Source organism: Cryptomeria japonica, chromosome 7 (genome assembly GCF_030272615.1).
Source record: "Cryptomeria japonica chromosome 7, Sugi_1.0, whole genome shotgun sequence".
NCBI lineage: Eukaryota > Viridiplantae > Streptophyta > Pinopsida > Cupressales > Cupressaceae > Cryptomeria > Cryptomeria japonica.
Genome location: NC_081411.1, coordinates 574396275 through 574418284, shown reverse-complemented (window position 1 = coordinate 574418284; position 22010 = coordinate 574396275). Strand labels below are relative to the sequence as shown.

At 36.0% G+C, this 22010-nt stretch overlaps 1 protein-coding gene across 5 annotated transcripts in view; it reads left to right on the top strand.

Annotated features, from left to right (window-relative positions):
• The window catches only part of LOC131073109 (pentatricopeptide repeat-containing protein At5g65560), a 28343-nt gene extending 6791 nt beyond the window's left edge, over positions 1-21552 (top strand). For 2 of the 5 annotated variants that reach the window (XM_058009484.2, XM_058009483.2), the window contains one exon: positions 20505-21552. The gene's annotated coding sequence lies outside the window, so the exon portion shown is untranslated. Of the gene's footprint in view, positions 1-17141; positions 20478-20504 lie in introns of those variants that run through there. The other 3 variants (XM_058009486.2, XM_058009487.2, XM_058009485.2) reach the window with 2 other exon arrangements.
• Positions 21553-22010: the final 458 nt, after the last annotated feature.

The window sequence follows — 22010 nt, the reverse complement described above, 5'->3', positions numbered from 1 at the left end:
TCAGGTTGGAGTGAAGCATGACAATGAACTATTTAATGTCTTCAATGCAATATTTATTGCAAGCTTTTGATTTTAATGAAAAAATTTGAAAAAAATGGGCCAATGATCAGTTGATCACCAATTCTAAACCCTAGTTTGCAGAGAAAATCTTAATTTGAAAAATTCAAAACCTTGGGTAGATGGCGATCTCATTGAAAAACCCCAAATAGAATTTATTTACTTTTATTTTCCGAAAAGCTGATCGGAAATTGACAAGCCAGGAATGAGTTTTAGATAATTTTTTTTCACTCATGAACAAGGTTGTATGGCCTATGGTACAGAATGTGCTGAGGGTTATCCTGCTGTATGACTGCTCCCAAGATGACAATAATGACTGGAAATGCTAATGTTACTGTTGATCCTTATACCAATCACAAAAACAAACCTTGGAATGGTATGGCAGCTTAGTAGGATGGTATGACAAGCTGGTAACTCATAGAAATTTGTTGATTAAGGTCTAATCTGCCTTGGCAGGTGATTTTAATTTCTCCCTCTTGCAAGGTGGCGCCTCACTTAAATGACCATTTTCTGATCAGTGATGGCTAAAGTACAAAAGCAGCAACTGGATCACTGAATTTCTGCCCTAGATGACTGATTTCGTCCCTCCAATGATGGTACAGATCTATGATGTTGGAAATAATCTAGATCTGTTCTAGTTGATGTTGGGAAATTCACCAAAAATGTGGAAATCCACCTACTAGCCTTCAATCATACTTTGACAGCCAAATATGACATTTAGTTGCAAAAAACACTATAGCATCACTGTAGCAAACTGAAAATGTCTTCAAATCCTAACAGATCAGCACAATAGTGATCCCCAGATGGAATCACCTAAAGTGGGGAACAGGGTATTTTGCCCTTCACCCCAAATATGGATTCCAAGAGGGTTTTTGTTCTCTCAACTCTGAACAAACTAAGAGTTTTCATCCTGGATGTGCTAGATTGAGAAAAATGCTCAAATTTGAATATCGGATGCAAAAAAGATAACTCGAATGATCAGGAATGAGGAAAAGTGGTTCTTTTCTAGTTCTCTTTTTTGGACCCTCCATATATATAGGTATTTTTAATTTTAATTTTATTTTTCCTCCAAGTGCTAAAAATACTTTTTATATCTGAGTGTTTAAAAAAACACTTTTTTAATTTATTAAAATAATGTTTAAGTTGCCCCAAAACAAAAAAGGGACATGGCAAACTATGGTGAATGTCTAGTGGGCTGTTAGTACTAAAGGGATCATTGCGTGTACAACATCTAAATGAAAACTTGTTTGCTCTTCTTGCTACTAGCAAGTTGTTAACAGCCACAGATGGGGTCAAGGCTGCAACTAACAGTTTATTGACTTCATCTGGAGGAAACATGGTCTTGATTTTTTTTGAGGAGGACCAACAAGCACCCATGAGCAAGGACATGGCCAGGGAATTCCAAAGTGGCTAGGGAAGAAATGACATTAGATTTGGTGATAAATTCATCAGCCCTTCCAATTCATTTATTGAACAATCATTAATGTACAAGACACATTTGCGGTTTAGTCACTGGCAGTTGGAGTTGAGAGCATGGGATCTTATGTAAAGCAAGAATCCAAGATGGAAGTAAAAGCTTCCATACTCCAAAGACAGTAAATAGCTCTAATCTATGTTTGTGGGAGGAGAAAGTAATCTTGTAAGACACAATGACTATTGAAGTGAATAATGTCGTGTGCTTTTCTTGTGGTGTTTTCCTACCCCAAGAGGGTTTTCCTTTGAATTTGATTTCCATTCCCATACTCCAACAGTGAAGTATTTACCCAAAGAGCAGTTTGATTACATGTATTTGAAACATATATATGTTGCATTGAAGAAGTTGCTCATTGAACTAGCAACATGAACCAATAATTCTGCATTAGTGTTTATTTCAAGTTTTATCATTTTAACAGATCTAGACTAAGCAATTGCAGATCTTATTTGCTATGTTGCTGTTTTGGGTTAGGGTTTAACAGTTTGGATTTTTTTCCTAGGTTACTATTTTGACCATTATATTAAACAAAGTTTTAATACTCGGACTTGCCACGGACTCGGCAAACCAAAAATTTGGACTCGGACTCGGACTCGTGAAAGACTCGCGAAAGACTCGGCCAAAAAAAAAACCCGTAGTTTTACAAAAAAAACATAAAGAAATTAATGCATTTAGAGAACATAAGAGCCATAATTGAAACATTACACATGTCATATGATCTACAAACACTCAATATTTGAAATTTCATCATTCATACTCATAGTTTCAACTCTAAAATGTATAATAGCAGCATGAGTTTATAAATGTTTACAAAATTACATATAATGATATGTCCACCTCCAAATGTGAAAAACAACAATGAACAAACTAAAGAGAAGACTACGTCTTCCTCTTTGTATTTCTCCTAATATAGCAACTTTTAGGCCTTGAGCTAGAAGTAGTAGCAGTGGGTGTTGTGGTATCTAAATGGTGAGATGATTCTTCTTCAAAGTCAAAGTCCCCATCTTCGTCCTCATCTTCATCCAATCTTGCTCCTTCTGCTTCTTGTGCTGCTCCTCTCTATTTCTGCAATTTCTTCTTCGGTAAGGAGGACATCATCACCATCATTTTGTTCATTCACGGTCCAATCACCATATGGATCAATTTCATCCAAGTCAATGGCCTCATGTGAAACACCCTTCACCTTTCTAACTTGAAGGTGAAGGTTGTACCGAACAAAGACAAGATCATTGAGCCGCTTTTGTGTCAATCTATTTCTCTTCTTTGTGTGAATATTCTCAAATACACTCCAATTTCGTTCACACCCAGAAACACTGCATGGCTGAGACAAAACACGAACGATTATCTTTTGAAGATTAGGTGTGCCAACACCATCCCACCATAAATCTACAAAAAACATTTAGAAATATTAAAATTGAGAAAAAAATGTAACAATCAAGTTTGTAGTTTTTTTCTTGGAGTATTGAACTAAGTTACTAAATTTTTTACCTGGTTGTTGTTTTCCTTTCCTATCAATTGCTAGTTGTGATGAGAAGAGTCTCCCCTCTGCACTCTTGTAGATCTTGAACAATGAACATTTCCAAATTCATAAATAGATAGTCAAAGTGTCAAACTCAAATTCAATAATGAACATTTCCAAATTCATAAATAAAGATAGAGCAATTGCAAATGTCAAATCTCACCTCCAACTCATCAAGAACCTTGTTTCTAACTCAGGATCAGGTGCCATCTTATCACTGCATGCAATAACACCTGCCATGACCTCCTCGTCAACCCTAAATGAATCAGAGAAGTAGAATTTCGGGTTCAAAAAGTAGGCGAAGACATGTATCGGTTGGTGGAGTTGGTTTGTCCACCTACGATCAATGATGCGCCAAAGGATTTCACATTTTCTTGTATTTCCACGATAGTAATGTGAAATGGCCTCTTTGGCCCTATCCATGGCCTCATAAATGAAACCCATTGGCATGCCCTCTTCATCCACCATACGAAGAACCCTTACCAAAGGTTCTGCCACCTAAAAAAATGAAAACAAATTTTAAATTAGTACAAAATTAACCCCTAAAAAATAAAATCAGCAAATAGATAAGATTGTATAAAGTTTACGTTTGTGTTTGTTACTTACCGCAGTCAACTCCTCTCCACTTTTGCTGAACCCTTAATCAAAAACAATGCTCACAACCTTCTCTGCTTCAGGTCTTTTGGAGTATGCAGACCCCAACCAAGCATTAGACACAAACATCTGCTTAAGATGAGGAATGGCACTAAGAATGCTCTGCAAAGTGATGAAGTGGCTAGCAAATCGTGTCACTCTAGGTCACACAAGGTCCTTGCCATTTGTGTGTTTTCTCATCAAAGAAAGCACCCAAGTATGGTTGTAGATGAATTTGGTGACACTTCTTGCATCTTCAACCACCTTTTTCACCCATCCAATCTCCCAAATGTCCTCTAGCATCAAGTCCAAGCAATGTGCAGCACAAGGACTACATGTAATTGTAGGATGCCTCTCCATAAGCATTCTACCTGCAGATACATATGCAGGTGCGTTGTCTGTGATAATTTGGACAACATTCTCAACTCCAACTTCCTGAACCACCCCATCCAATAGATTACACAAAGTCTCTGCATTTTTTATTTCATTTGAGGCATCAATAGACTTTAGGAATACCATTGCAACATTTGAAGCCACCAAGAAGTTGAGAAGAGTCCTATTCTGTCCATTTGTCCATCCATCAGATAAAATGCTGCATCCTTTTCTCTTCCAATACCTTTTTTGATCATCAACCACAACTTGTGTATTTTTTATAGCTTGCTCTAGCAATGGCCCACTAAAGTCATGACCTGTTGGGGCCTTAAACCTTTTACCCGCAACTGTAAATGCATTAACGAAACCTTCCCAATACACATTGTTTGCTGCATTGAAAGGTATATTACTGTAAAACCAAAAGTTTGATGCCGCTATCTTTGCTTGTTCATGCTTCTCTCCATGCCATCCTATACCTTCAAGTGAAGGTTATGCACTTGGAACATTGCGTGGTACAAAAAATTAGGGTCTGACCTAACAGGAGTGCCACTAGCCTCACCCTCATTGTCACCAAAAGATGAAAGTGATTGACGATCACAAGTGTGACCAATGGGACTCGAAGTGGACAATGTGGGATTCATTGCAATTGCCATGGCTTCTTTTGATTTTTGCCTTTCTTCCTTTTGCATATCATGCTCAGCAAGAAGGGCCTTCATTTCTCTAATAATCTTGTTTTGGGGCATATCTCCACACCATATCCAGGAATTTGTGCAAGGTGGTATTTCAATCTATTGATTCCACCGGCCATCAATTTCTTACATTCGGTGCAAGTAACCTTCCCTTTTTGCTTCCTAGAATCCCATATTTCCATGTTTTATCTCTGTCTTCTTGACCTTGGGGTTGCCCTTGGAGTTAAACTTGCCATTGCTGATTTAGCATGAAAAAATTAAAAAATCAGCAGGGTTTTATGGAAAATCAACAAAAAAAATGACAACGAATCATTTGAGAAAAATAACATTCAAAAACAAGAAAAAAATATGAGGAAATAACTGAAGAAAGGAAATAATTTTTTTTTGGCAGCATATCCCCTTGTTTTTCAAGATTATTTGGATTTTCAAAACATGGAAATGAAAACAAAAAAAAGAGGAAAAATCCTTACCTAGATCTCTTTTGCTGATTTAATCTTCTTTCCTCTCCTCCTTCAAACCCTACAAACCTGTTATAACCAAGCAAGAATGCCAAATGAGGGGAAAAATATAAAAAAAAGTGACTTTTATTGCTTGTTGGACGTGTTTTCTGGGCTGCGCGAGTCCTTGCAAAAGACTTGCCAGGACTCGCCTCACGAGTCTTTGGCGAGTCGACTCGTGGCTCCCACGGACTTGCGAGTCCGTGGCGAGTCCACGAGTCTTAAAACTATGATATTAAATATTCCAGTAGCTTCATATGGATGAAAATGGAAAACTAATGATCAATTAAATAAAATTTTCAATATCAAGAGGTTTCTACTACTTGCTCCTAAGTTAGATAATATATTAGGTCAATAACACCTTTCTCAACTTGCAAACCAATAAAGAGAGAATAAACTTTTCTGTAATTGGTTTGTGCAAAGAAAATTTAAATTTTCACCCATCTGAGCACACCTAAGCATCATAAAATATGCATGTAAGCTGCTCTTGATGTAATCTAAATTCAACCAAGAATCTCCTCCGTCAAAACTATATGCATGTCCTTTGCTTTCATCGAATACAAAGGAACAGTCTTTCAATTTTTGCTTACCCACCCACCTACTGGCCTGTTGGGGATTTCAAGAAGAGGATTTCAATGTTTAGAAGTTGAGGGAAGTGATGTAGGGCAATGTCTAAGAGTCCAATGAAGGACTACCAAATCAAGAAGCTTGGCCAATTACACATATCAAAGAAAGAAATATAGACAAAATAGAAGCATTCGACAAATCTTATTAATTCTTATTGGCTGAATCATTATAACATCACACATAAGCCTACAACTAGTCAAATAACATAATTGTGAAATCTCTTCAAATTTTGAAAGATAAAACCTTTTCTAGAGTGAGTGATGTTTATGAAGGACTCAAAGATGTGTACTTCTACATATTAGGGCATAACAAACTTGCCATAGTCTTCAAGAAATGAAGATGACCATCTTATGTTCGCACATTCTTCTGACTTCTAGATTCACCATTATTTGCTTAGGGGTATCAAAACAATCTTGGATTATTTAAGATATGTTACAATGAAACTGGGGTCCAAGGGAGTGGTTGTTGTTGGTCCCAAGGTATGGCTTGAAATGAAAACTGCACACTTAAATTTGAAATTAAGCTTAAGAGTCCATAGTTAGAGTAATTAGGATAATCACCTAATTAATTACCTAGTTAGGTTACTTTATTCACTAAGTTAAAACTCAGGAGTGCTTTATCTTTTATTAGATTGAGCTATATGTAGTACATGTTATCTAATTCATTATGATATGGACACTTGTCAAGCTCTTAGGGATTTATCTTTATGCTTGTATAAGCATTCATTATATTCTAAGTTGTCGGAACAAGTACGAGAACGGGTATGGGTATGAGAATCGAGTATGCCGGTATGTGCAATTTTTTTGTCCTTGGATATGGTACGTTTGGGTACATGTGTGTATATACACACACAATTTCTTTTAAAGAATTGTAAAATTAAATAATTTGATAGTATGATACTTCATTATTGAGCTATGCCAAATGCCAAAATGGTAGTGATAAAGATAAACATTAAATGCCAATTGATAGTTAAATATTTATTATTTAATATGTCTTTATCAATTGGCATTTAATAGTGATAATTTTAGTTGTCTAAGTTCCTAACTTTGGTCTCTACTCCCAAACCCCCTCATTGTAATTAAATTTATTATATGACAAGAGATCCCAATAACTAGTGGGGGTTTGGGAGTGGAGACCCTAATGAGTTTGAGGGGTAACAATGATAAGTTGCACAAGTAGTTAGATGTGAGAAAAACCCAACTATAGAGGGGGTGTGGGGTTTCGTTCCCCCATGGGCTGCAAGTGGGGTTTGGGGGCTATGCCCTCAAAATATTTTTTAGAGAGTGAAGAGAGCAAAATGATCCTTGAATTGGGCAAAATGATGCTTTATTGGGTATTTTAGGGTTTTTTGATGTAAAAAGAGTAAAAAAATGTCTTTTTTTGTTACTTTTTGGCGCTTGGTGCCTTTGGGTATTCCTAGGTATGCTTGAGTACATACCTTGGGCATACCCCCGAGCAAACCTGTACCCGGACATATCCAATACAAGTGTGGGAGGCCTTAAGGATGTATTCGATAACTTAGATTGTATTCATTGTAATCTATCCAATTTATTTATAGGTTAATCTTGATATTAGATTCCTAGTTGGATCAATACTCTCTCAAGGTTGTATAGCATTAATCATGTCTTTTTCTGTCCAGATGTGATGGGCATTTTGGTTGCAAGTTAATTCCGGGAGCTGTGGAGTTAGCTATCAGCTTTGACATGGTATCGAATCTGTGACTTCCTATCTAGTTTTTGAGAGATCCATCCTTGAGAAAAATTGGCTCATCTGGAAGTAAAACAAATTATGGATTTTCTTCACAGCCACAAAAAACCATTTGGGTATGTGTCAATTCGCTAGAATTTGTCAATTTTTGTGGGAAAAGCAAAAAAGTAAAAAATGCAAAAATGCATAAAATCACAAAATTTGGCTGACTTTTACTCAATGAATTTTTGAGAATTTTTTTTTTTTGGTTTTGTTCATAGCCATGAGCAAGCATTTGGATTCTTGTTAGATTTTGAATGCAGTGAGTAAATTTTGTAGCAATCAGATCAGAAGGGTCATGTTTGCTGGTTATCGATTGGCTAAATTTAGACAATTTTTTAAAAACTCATAACTTGAGCATACGGTGTTAAAATTGGGCAAACAGGATATCATTGGAAAGGTGGTTCCAAGCACTTTCTAGTGGTGGAGGTTTCATCTTCAAGATTCTACTCCAAATTTTTGTTATTTTTAGTCAAATTTAGATCTTTTGTTTGTACTTTTGAGCTCATATCTTTTCACCAGTATCTCTGATTTCATAATTGTTGCGGTGTTGGAAAGGTGATTTAGAGCTCTTAAGCTCCATATATGCTATTTTTTTGAATCTATCATAGATGCATTTTATTTAAATTTTTGTGTTCTCAAATTCTGGTTGTAACACGCTATTCCCATAGCAAGATTAAGAATGCAATTAAACATTTCATAATCAACAGTATGAATAAAACATAGAGCTTTTTTTAGAAGGAAAAGTAACTTTAACTTTTTTATAAAGCATGTAATAACATTTTTTTTAATCTAACAATGAATATATTTGTTAATTTTGTGGATTAGAATTAAAATTTATCTTGTTCTATGTATTATCTATCACTGAATTGTTGTATAAATCTGATTGTCTTCTTTTATGTTGCAGGAGAGGAGGAGCATTTTTATTTCAATGTCCATTCTCACACATTTCATTTGGTGTCTTTTGGACATGTTCAATCAAGACATCACTTGATCATGCCCCCTCACGATAATAAATGTTTGAATGAGAGACTTCATTTATCTCTCATTCAATCATTTATCTTACCGAGGCTATCATGCATTAACACTCCCTCTTAGCTAGGTAAGATAAATGTAAAAGTTATTGGGAGCAATATTCATAAATCATATGATGCTTATCTTGGGACCATAGTTTCAAGATGTGAATTGCCTCTGTCGGCGATTCTATTCACAAACTCTTGTGTGGATTGCCTCAATCGGCGATTCTATCCACAAGCTCTTGTGTGGATTGCCTCAGTCGGCGATTCTATCCACGAGCTCTCACGTGGATTGCCTTAGTCGGCGATTCTATCAATGAGCTCTTACGTGGATTGCCTCAGTCGGCGATTCTATCCACAAGCTCTTGTGTGGATTGCCTCAGTCGGCGATTCTATCCACGAGCTCTCACGTGGATTGCCTCAGTCGGCGATTCTATCCATGAGCTCTTACGTGGATTGCCTCAGTCGGCGATTCTATCCATGAGCTCTCGTGTGGATTGCCTCAGTCGGCGATTCTATCCATGAGCTCTTACGTGGATTGCCTTAGTCGGCGATTCTATCCACAAGCTCTTACATGGATTGCCTCTGTCGGCGATTCTATCCACAAGCTTTTACGTGGATTGCCTCAGTCGACGATTCTATCCACAATCTTGAGTTATTGTAAGATTGTCACCTTCTAATAACCTCAAAAATACAAGTGGAAATTATTTGGAAGTCGTCACTTCCTTATGATTTACACAGGGCCCATAAAATAATTATTAGTATTAATAATAATAATCAATATTTACAATTTTTACCTCAGAAGTGCTCAATCTTGATTAGTAAGCTCCCTCTCAATCACAAGGTATCTTGAGTTTCTTCTAGAGAACATATTTTTCTGAACATACGTTTGAATTTCTGACTTCAGCAAGGGACGATTGTAGTTTAAGTTTGAGAGGACAAGTTCTTGCAATGTGGCCATATTCGAGACTTTCAAGGAGATATCAATCTGATCTTAATCGGATCTTCCTTCAGGCAGTTAGGCTTTATAGAAGGAAACCTGGCTTTGAAACCATGTTAATTTTGTGGATCAGAATTAAAATTTATCTTGTTCTATGTATTATCTATCACTGAATTGTTGTATAAATCTGATTGTCTTCTTTTATGTTGCAGGAGAGGAGGAGCATTTTTATTTCAATGTCCATTCTCACACATTTCATTTTGTATATGTAGTGGGCTGGGTACGGTCAAGCGATGCCTTGACCGGCCATGTCTTTTGGACATGTCCGATCAAGACATCACTTGATTGTGCCCCCTCACGATAATAAATGTTTGAATGAGAGACTTCATTTATCTCTCATTCAATCATTTATCTTACCGAGGCTATCATGCATTAACAATATTCTCATAAAATAAAGTCAATGTTCCTAATTAATATTTAAAATAAGTACCAAGAAGAGTTCAAGGTCTGTTATTTCTAAAATCTAATCTGAAATCTCTATTAAATCATTGCGAGCTAGCCAGAGGGAGAGTATCATCGAGGTGCTTTACTTCCAACCACAAACCTAGTAGTCTCTCGCACACCTTCCTATTGTAAGTGGCCCTGCCCTTCACGAGGGTGCAAACAAATGTTAGGTCTAATGCCATTTGAGCCTAGTGTTTTGACCCTACATGACTCCAATCAGTCACACACTATAGGTGCCTTTTAACTAGCATGATCTTTGACCAAGCAGTGCATCTAGATCATGTGAACTGACAGTCGCTTGCGAAGCAATGTGCCAACTTGGCCAAAGGTTTTCATAGTTGCAAGCACGATTGAATGTGCAGTCAATGTTCACCAACCAACTCGGCAAGTACAACGTTTTTTGGATTTTGTCATCCTGACAAGGACTAGGTTGTTTCACTCGCTAAGCTACATACTGTCAAGGATATGGAGGTCAAACATTCCTTTGTGTTTAATAGTTCATCTCTAGACCATTCTTGGTTGAACCTTCTATTATTCCACATGATGCGGATATCTTCCATTCTTATCTTGTTTATAATTCTTTTGCTTGAGCTAAATGAGTAGCAAGTAGCTTTTGGCACCATGCACATATGCTTGAATGAGCAACCTTGCCCATGCATACAGATGTGCATGTACCAACAACACAAGAGTCTTCATAATGAATCATACTTAAAGCTAAGCCTTTAAGCAACATTAGTTTTTTTTAAAACCCTAGAGGATATACTTCTTATCTGAGATTGTGCTTTCCAATCATTCACTTTCGGTTGTCTTTCAACCTCTTGACATTATTGCACAGGTATTATTACACATTACCGTGCTGCATATTTTCATTTCAACTCTTCCTCTAAAAATTGTCTAGAAACAGCTAAATATAAATAATGGTTTCTAATCATTCTAACCATTTCTTAAATCCTCTGGTAAAATGTATGATGAGGTATAATTACAGTTTCTCTTTCATGTCTTTCACAACTTTTACCGGATTGGTAATTGAATTCGTTGTTGTACGTTTCATCTCTCAAGTGAAGAACAAAAGACTTCAGCTAATGTCTATCTTCACCCTAATGATATGGGTTTGAAGTTGTATCCACAGTTCAAATTTCTTACTGATAATCGTTTGGAGTCCTTGTTTGAAATTTTAAAAGACCAACCTCTTATTTCGGTTTGCTCATAAAAGCAGAGTTTGAACAGAGATGTATTCATTACATATGGTATACTTTGAACAAAGGAAAAGCTATAGTTTCGAAGCAGAATTCTTATACATTCTAGCTTAATGAATCTTGAAGAATAAGAAATAGAATGCAATCGACCTCATTCTCTGGTCAGGAAAATAGTTTCCAATTTGCAATAGCTATGCATTAATGAAAGCACCATTCTTAATTAATAGAATAACAATTGCATTTCAAGACATATTAGCATGAGCTACATGCCTGGTAACCAACACTGGTTGCAAATGTATTCACTTTCTCACCTTTCGAACCTAGTCTCTACCTGCTGTGCTTCACAGTCAGCTCTTTAGTTGCAGTTCTTTCTCTTCAGTGCCAGAGATTAATGAGAAATCAGGAGATGTTAAATGTATTTATTCCTCAAACCCTTTTAACATATTAAAATACGGAACTCAAAAGTTCTTTTTATCAATTCTCAATTTCAAAATCAGTTATCTGAATTCCATACTTACATTTGAATTTGAATTGAATTTAACCCATGATGATTGGGTTTGATAACAAATTTCCCCAAAAATGGGAGGGTGGCCGCCTTGAACATTACACGGCTTGCATCTTACAATAGCAATTTATCATATTGCCAATATCTGGCTTGTTAGCCGATACATGTATTATTGTATTAATCCCAAATTGATTTATTATGTAATTCAAAGAATTTAGTTATATATAACGTTGTATTTATATGAATTCTGATCTATATATTCTTCTATATGTATATAGGTATACATGTGCTCGTATCACTTATTTGCACACATATGCACATGTACACACATGCGTATATGTGTGCAAATAATTGTATATCTAATATATGTACATAATTGTATATCTAATATTTTGTTAATTAATTGTAATCAAAAGACCATCATGGATTTGATTGGTGAACCGCTTATTTTAAACTTTAATGAAAGCTCATGTTGACATTAAAAGTTCACATTAAAGAAGGAAACCCTAACGGCTCAACTGTCTTTCTAGGGCTTGACAAACTTGAACCTAGACCTCGACATTGCAACCCTAGGCACCAACAACCCTAGAGGTGTCTTATACTTACAGGCTTGATACAACTCATATGGCAGCTTGACCTTCCATTTGTTTACTCCCTCTACCAGATGATACTCCCCCTCCCTTCTTGAAGGACGTTGAGTTTCTTGCATCCACTTAATCATAAGAATGTAGTTAGCTGAAAACTTATATCTATTAAGCTTTTCAATGTCATAACATTAATTCATATATATGCTTAATCTATATCATTTAAAAAGAAACTATGAATCCACAATTCATATAAAGTTCATGATGACATCATATTTCTAAGCAAAATAACATAGCAGAATGTTTGTGTAAAAGAGGGATGTAACATTGGTCAATTATCTGGACATTTCGGCACTTGGAAAAGATCTGTTTGCATGATATGTCATCATTAGATCTACTTCACATGCATTGAGTTTATTGGGGTCTAATTATTTCAATTTGAAGAGTTAGCATGAGTTTTTCTGTTCGTCCTAGCAAAGAGTATTGATGAGTCTTGGCATAATGGAATCTTTACACATCTTAGGTGGTTGGATCTTTTGCCTTATTTGTATGGGCTGGTTCATATTTGAACCAACCACATCAAGGGGTAGATCAGCTTGGGTTATTAATATTAACATAGACCATGTTGTAGGAGTGATTTGGTCTAGTGTTGATCATGACACTACGTTTGCTATATCAGATCTTGAGTGTCCTCACAAACTTTGGACTAGACTTTGGGAGACGCATAGAGACCCCCATATCTCTCCATTTCCAGAGGATCTTGTAGCAAATTTTCTTATTTCCTTTGCACATGCAAATTGCATACATTTTGATGATGATACTTTAGAGAAGTTTGAGTATGTCACAAGTCTTGTATGTTTAGATGGATTAGAGGCTTGTTTCCTAGTTCCTTTTCCTCTAATTAAGATAATATCTTCATCTTTTGTTGTTCTTGATCAGCTTGGCCTTGGCATATGCATGGCCCCATTGATTCTGTACAACAAGACATGCATCTTCCAGATATAGCTATTTAGGATTCGTATTTTGTAGATACATCATCCTTGTTTGTAGAGTTTCGAATTGCAGATTTGGAGGATTATCTTGAGGACATTCATCTCCTCTTTGTTGATACCCTCATTAGTGTCGTCAACTCATCTTCATCGCCCATGAAGCTTTTTCTACATCAATTTTTGTTGAGTCTTGATTGTCACCTTTTACATTGATTGGGCATGTACTATTGGTTTGTGGCATCCTCATCTTTCGTAGGCATAGGGGAATTTGAGTAGTTTCTTGTGGCACATAGTATGTGGATTTGGATTCTTGATTCTTCTAGTTTATGGGAATGGCTTCTCCAATCACTAGTGGATTTCTTTCTTCCTAAAGGGAGAAATGTTGTTTGCAGGTAGTGGATTGTGTTCTAACTTCAAGCTTTCATCATTGGCACAGGTTCTACTTCTTTATGGAGGGATTCTTATCCTCATTTTATCTCCCCTATAGGGAGAACATCTATTGTACTTATGTTATAGAAGCAGTCCACGGGGGGGTCACATTGAGTCCCATCCTTCTCTCACTAGTGTAGCTATTTTATTTTCTCTCTTCTGGAGAGTATTGTTTTTCCATGTGGTTTTATCCTTTTCTTCGATTGTGAGAGATACATTTGTTTGTACAAGGGAACCTCACCAGGCCTTGTATCCCTTACCCATCCATGCATCCATTCATGCTTTCATGCATTCATCTTTGCATTCTTCATTCAGGTTTTAGCTTCTCCTTAAGTTAATCTTAAGGGGGGGTGTTAGAGTAATTAGGACAATTACCTAATTAATTATCTAATTAGTTCATTTATTACTTTATTAATTCAAGGTAAACTTAGGAGTACATTATCTTTTATTAGGTTGAGCTATATTTAGCACATGTTTTCTCATTCATTATGATGTGAACACTTGTCAAGCTCTTTTGTAATCCCATCCTTGGGTTTTCATCTAGGAATTTATCTTTGTGCTTTTATAAGCATTCAATTATAATCTATCCAATTCATTTACAGGTTAATCTCAATATTAGATTCCTATTTGGATCAATTCTTTCTCAAGGTTGCATAATTAATGACTTTTTTTCTTTAGATGTGATAGGCATTTTGGTTATAAGTTATTTCTAGGAGCTATGGGGTTAGCTATCAACTCCAACATCCACAACAGAGCATAGCTGCAAATGGCAGACCTCTATACTTTTAGTCTATGAATAGAGGGATAGGAACATGAAACATGAAGTATAGAAGTTCCTGATGGCTAGATAAGATAGACTGAGATTACACTGGTACTACATAACCCAATGCTCATCCCAAGGAAAACTACCATTAGAAATGTTGTGACATTTTCACACATCGTGTCATTGCAAACGGGGACCCCCCTTTCTTTTTTCTTTTTAGCCTATGTGTTTTTGCTTAGTTTGCATAGCCCTAGCTCTTAAGGAAGGTGATGTCTTGTAAGTCCTGAATGAATGTTGAGCGCCCTCTGCAATGACTTGAATGTGAAACCTTGTCCTGGGAGTTTGGATAGATTGAGTCAAGAAATTCTCTAATTCATAGGTCAAGAATGGGTAAGTTGAGTTTAGAATTCCAATTCCAGGATAGGAACTGAATGTATAATCCACTGTTTAGACTGAAAAATTCCTTGTTTTGAGATTAGAAATGTTCAACTCTCCCAAGGAATAAGAATGGAAGTTGTCCATATTCAAGACTAAGGGTGTGATCAAGTTAGGAATTCAAATTTCGGGCCTAGAATACATGAGTAAGCATCAAGACTGAGAAAGGAAGGTGGAAATTCACAATGTTGACAAAGTTGCTAAATGTTGTTGAAAGCGCAAAATGTTGTCAAAATTGTCGAAGAAAAGTTCTCATTGTCGTCAAGGAAAGTTGTCAAGAAAATGAAACAAGGAAAATGTTAAGTATGGAAAATGAGGGAAAATTTCCAAGGAATGTGATACTTAGACAAGGAAAATTCCTTGTCAAGGTCGGATTTTCCGATCTTGATAGGAGGGAAAAATTAAGGAAAATTCCTAAGTTGAAAAGATGAAATTTCAAGGAAAAAAAGATCAAGGAAATTCCAAGGGAAACCATAGAAAATCATGGATTATGAAAGAGAATTCCACTTCCAAGTCATGGAATACAAGAGATTTCCTTTCCATTGAATAGAAATGTTCACATTTCCTTTTCAAGACTCATTTCCGCTCAAGATTTCCATTCCAAGATGGAGATTTTCATTCTAAGGCATGGAAAATTCCTTCCCTCAAGTGAAAATGTGCCTACATCATTGCTGAAGGGGTAAGGAAATGCTCTTAAGCGAAAATTTCCTCCCCTAGTCTAATTTGCGTCCCAAACTTGGAAATTCCTTGACAACATAGGAAATGCGCTAAAGTAAAAATTTCCTCTCCTAGTCTAATTTGCACTCCAAGAAGAAAAAATTCCTTTCATGCATGAGTTGCACTCTAAACGAATTCCTTCTCTCTTTCTAATTTGCGCCCAAGGGTAAATTGCATCCATGCATTGCAAATTTCCTTTCATAGGTGAAATCTTGCCCAAGAAAATTCCTTCACTACCCTGGAAATGTGTTCAAAGTTCAAACATTGCTTGTAGGTGTCTCAAATCCGCTCAAGCATGGGTGCTAATCCCTTTGTATAGTGCAATTGTGCTCCCTTGGAAGGAATTTTCCTCGTAATGTCTCAAATGTGCTCTCCAAGACATCAAGTTGGCCTCCCTTAAGGATGAGCAACAATGGGAAAGAAAAGAGTGTCAAGTCAGCCTTGAAGGGTAAAAAGAAAACAATTTAAAATAAAAAAAATTAAAAAAATTAAAAAAATACAAATCAGGTCGGCCTAGTGGAAGAGTGAAATTCGTTGAGATGAAGTATATATATAAGAGGTCAAATTAAATCATTCCTCATCTTTCACAAATCAAATTCGAAATTGCAGAGCAGACCTAGGAGAAGTGCGAATTTGTAGAGCAGAAATAAATTAATGAGCAAATATGGGAATGTGTTTGGAAACGGAGAAATCAATTTACATTTATGTGTTCAAGCAAGGTCAAATGCAACATCAAAGAGGGTCGACCTGACCTGGAAAAACAATAAATACCCTTTGAAAATTAATTTCAAATACAAAGAAAGACCTAGCAAGGAGCCGACCTGAATGAGGGTAAGAGAAATTTGAAGTTGCAAGTGAAAAGTTAACCAAGTTGGCCTTCCTTAGTGGGGAATTGTAATTTACTAATTCCTAATGGAGCACATATATATTTGAGACATCAAATGTTTTTATTTTCAAAACTAATTCAGATGGCAAATTGGGCTTAATTAAGGCGATCACCAGCAGAGTGAGAGTGAATTACCTAGAGAAATTAGACCAGATCCTAAGGGAGGCGAGTTGCAAGGCAGGTCACAAGGAAACTCACATGCAGATCAGACCTAAGACTTGCATGTCCAGACCTGAAATTTTATTTTCAAAGTGGAAAAGTCATTTCCAGACCTGGAGTGAAGGTGTTTGAGAGTGATTGTCAAGGTTTTCCAGACTTAAAATGTTATTTCCAGATTTAGGAAGGGCTTTGTGATGCAATTTTGGTGCATTATTGATGTTGTTTCACAATAGAAGAATGATTGTTATACATCTTGTTTAAAGATCTTTGAGATACATTAGAAATGCAAGGTTTTGTGTTATCATTTTCTTATTTTAAACTTCTCGCATTTCATTTAAGGAATTCGGGAATTTAACGTAGGGTTTATTCACAATCATAATCTAAGGCATTTTCCCTTTCTCTTGCAGGAATTGAATGGAAATGCAAGTGCATGACAAGAGCAAAGGAAAGAACTCAAGACATGAGGATGAAGGCAAGTTGACATTCAAGGTGAAAGATTCAAAGGTTGAAAATGGAAATACATCACAAGAAGGAAAATTCACAAATGTGAAGATGGAAAAATGAAACGTGATCAAGGATGAATGATAGCTTCAAAAGAGTTAATCAAAGTTAGAGACTTGATCATCAAGATGATGCAATTTGGGAATATGAACCATCACAATCAGTCTAGTAAGGTGATGATGTTGAGTATCAAGAGATATTGCAAGGAGAAGAAAGTTTACAACAAATGCAAGCTGAGGTGGTGCCTGGTCATCATTGACCAATTTAGTGATGCCAAGTCAACATGTCTAGGTGCATTGAACCTAACTCATCAAAGGAGGAGCGAGTGACATATGGCACTACATCAAATATTATTCAATGTGCCTAACCTCATTTCTTACTGGTCCTTCACCTAAAAGGACGTGTATTCAAAGCAATGTAATTTTCTCATTGGTCAATGAGGTGTTAGTTGTAACTAACCCTAATTAAGGTTTTGTTGTCCAAATCTTGGCCATTGATTTAGAATCAATCCTGGCCCTGGAATTGTAATTCAAAGTCTATAAAAGGCTTGGCCTTTTCATTTGTAAGGAGTGAATTAGAAAATAGGAGTAGTAGTTAGCAAGTAGAGTAGGGGGAGGAAGCTAGATATTGTTGCCAAGACTATGTTGAAATCAATACATAACTTTCATTGAAACTATGGTGAATCTGTGTCTTGTTTCTACATTTTGCATGGTTTCTAGTTACTTCTCAAATTTAGTTGAAGTTCATATATTATGGTGTATACATGTGAAGATATTTGATGAATTCCTTGGTGTTCATACTATTTGTAATTTGTTGATTGCAAATTGCAGTGCATGGTTAGTCTGAACCTCATAATTGGTAATAGTTCAATTGTGAATGTTTTATTTGGTTGGCGCCGACAAGGTATTTGAATGAATGTTTGCAATATGAAAATCTTTCACTAGCTTAGCAGATTGCACTCTTTCTATGGCATTGTGAGCTATCTCTAGTCAAGTAGAAAGTAGTTCCATGAGGAGTTTTTCTATCCAAGCATCTTCCATTATTGTCATTGTCCTTAGGTCTTAGATTAGTTTCTCTAAACCCGTTCCCTTTTGATATTTCTTTGTTTGAGTAAGTTTCCATGTTCCAGCTGTTTTGCAGAAGCGTAAGTCCCTTTGTAGTACCAGCAAGATCACATCATTTCACTTGGTCATTGTCAAGACCTGACTAAAGAAACCTTGGGGTTGCCTTACTTGATCACATTATTTAGCATATAAGGTTTCCTTGTTCAAGAGAGGATAGAATACGTAGTATTTTATTCTGTTTGAGGTGTCATAAAAAAACACATCAACAAGAACTTTCTGTGAATAAGGGCAGCAAGAATGCAATAAAAAAATCTTAATGCATCAAGGCAACATACTCTTGAAATCATTTGGAGCACTCCCATCGAGGCAGATACTCCAACTCATGGTGCTAAAGAGAAACCTACCAAAAACTGAGAAACGTAGAAAATAAAGCAGAATATTTTTGGCTGATGCAAGATTGCTGACGAGCTGGGATGCTCCTGCATTAGAAAGACATCAATATCACAAGTTTAACTAGAGGCAAGGATGCATATTCATCACTAGGGAGACATGCACAGACTGAAAACAACATGCTTTTGTCATCCACAATAAGTTGAGGATGAAATTTGAGGTCTGCCAAAAAAAGTTGATCTTGCTTCTACAATCTAAAGTTGTGCCTCTATATGAAGAAAGCCCTGCAAGAGATTAAGCTGACATGAAAAAGAAGTGGAGAACATATATAATCACATTGCATGGTGGAGCAGCTATTTGGATGTCATAAGGGGTAGATATATGGAGAAGTGTTTTCTTGTTCTGTACACACTCTAAGGCCAACCTAAACAAGTGTTAGGTAACCAAATTTGAGGTTCCCTTGAACCAATATGCTTATGACTGTGTTAGATGCTAAAGGACATGTGCCTCTCTGGGGCATAGGACTGATTTAGGAGAAGCAACAGGTGATGGGTAGCCAAAATATCTACCTGATCAACTACATACTAAAGTATTATTCAATGGATTAATTTTAAAGTATTAAAATTGAGGAAAAAATATTTGACTAAGCAAATTAAAATTACTGATCGAGCAACTAAATAGTATAAATCATCTACTCAATCAAATTCAGACTTTTCCAGTAGTAAGAAAATTTTCAGAATCCAGTAGTTTACTTGATTAAGTTAATGCCTTACTAATGCCTCCTGGAAATTTTTGCTGGCATATGCTTTCTACTTTTATAGGGCAGGAGGGATCTATTAATGTTCTATGCTTGCTATGGCATATAATACTTTGTTGCTTGACAATCCCTAATTAATTTGTATGTGGGACACTGCAGGAAAGCATTAGAACATGAATAATGTGCTATCCATCCTTTTGAATGGAACACTAGCTACTTAGATAATTCTACCAGTTTTGCATGAGAGCAGACTAGGTGGTGGCTTTTGTTCGCATGGATAAAGTACAACTGTACAATAATTAAGCCTTTTATTCCCTGTAGTTATTGGAGACATGTCTGTAAATGTATTTTGAAGTATTGAAAAACTAAAAGTTGTTAACCTGATAAATCACTTCAAAGGACTATCATGAATTCTAAGCAACAATGGCAAAAACTCTATCATTAACATTAATGGTCATTAAAATCAATATGTAGTAAATTGATCATGTCAAACATCTATATTTCCTTTAACAGAACCTATTTTTAATGAAATTTCTTTGGAAATGTCAGCTACATGTATATATAATTGTCTCTATATGGTTGCATCTATTTTACAATGCACACATTGAGTGACATGACTGAAAATGAAATCGAGGTTAACATAAAGGGTTGAGTTCTTAGTATATTTTGGACAGTAATTCATGCATATATGAATTCTGTAGTTTTCATTTTTCTCTTTTTTTCATAAAGACGAATTCAACTTCACAACAATATCTTAGTGTTAAAAGCTATTGACAGAACACTGAAGATTTCATATGGTTGCTACAAATGTTGTTTTGTCCATTTACAGAAATTGCTTACAGAGTAAACTTTTTCTATATGCACATGTTCTCATCTTTACAACCTGAGAATAGAACTATATTTCATTTCTTGTCCTCACAAGCAAATGCTATTTAGGCCATACCAAATATAAGTAAATTGCACTCGTCAACTTATCTGTAGGTAGGAAGAAGGTAATTGATATTGATTTCAATTTTTATATTCTGTTTTGATCTAGCCAAATGATTCATCTCTTACAGGAGCTTCAAAATGGGAGTCAGTGGCACAAGGACAGATGCGGAAAGCTCAACTCAGGAGGCATTCACTTATGTGCTTCAATCTTGATGCTAGTAATTTTGGCCTCAACGTCATGAAGCTTCCCTACACATTCAGGTGTGTGATAGTGACTGCATGTTATCCTTCTGTACTCTTAACCAATTAACAAATTTCCAGCTTTTGTGTATATCTATATCTGGAATTTGTGTCCGTTTCTTGTTCTTAGGTAAGCATAGCAGGTCCGGATAATAAGTTTTAAGTACCTTAGAAGTTCTTATTAATATAACTTCCTGTGGTGGGAGCTATTTACTTTATGCATCTTATTTGACAATGTATTAGGAGATTGTACTTTTTCTAATTCTATTATTGCTAGCATAAATGATTGATGCTAGACCTTTCATTATCAAGAACATCTCATGCACGAGAAGCCTGTGGAGACCACATCTCAAAATGATGGCATGCATTGTGTCATCTAATCAAATCTGATGGTTAGTACAGAGCGTGTGTTTTGAGAAGGTATTGACTGCAATGAAGTCTTCTGTGAGGCCATTACAAATATGCATTGAAAGGAAGTGTGCAAAAGAAAACATTTTTATTGTCATTTGGAAAGGGCCTGGACAGGCCTAGTATTTTAATGGCTGCCACTACCAGGATGAATTTTCTACATGTTGGTGGACTAAAACAACAGAAATCGACAGGTGCAGCTTGCAAGCGATTAATGAAGGCAATATTAATTTTAAATTCTCACAACTTGATTACGCTTTCTTCATCCTCATTTTGCCTCTATTTCTGAAACGTTCTTATGATGTTTTTTTCTGAATTATAGCTCGCTTTGCACAATTCCAGGAATCTCATGTAAGTTCTGTTCAAAGTTTATAAAGCAATAGAAATAGTTCATATCCTGACAACAACTAGGATCTGTAAGCAAACATCTCTAGTGAGAATGCAAAATTGGTCATTGCATATGGCATATTTCTTGCTGTGGGTAAATGCATTTTTTCCATGGATAGAAGAATATATAATATATATGGAGTACAGAGGAATGTGATGTACAGTGATAGACTTGCTTCATTTTGTTTTTCCTTTATCAGCTTACATCTGTTGGAGTGAATTGTTGAGCTTGTTGAGGTTGCTTAGCATGTACTAGCTGTATCGAACAAAGACAGTTGCAAATAAAGAAACAGAGAACTATGGTAATATAATGTGGGATAAAAAATGGCAGCTATTTGTACTAAAATAACGGTCCTCTGGCGTTTGACTTGGGTTTAAAATCTCTATAGTATTTATCTGCTTGCTGAGAAGAACGAAATCAAAGACACCACTAACCCACAAACAATAGCGGGTACTATACTGCCAGGTTGGAATGCTTATAGAACCTATAATATTCTGGGAGGAAGTCCTTTGACTCAATTACGGAGATACTGTGATGAAGAAATGGAAATAGATGAGGAGACAACTGAAGACTTAGCTATGGATGGCCTTCCAATAGA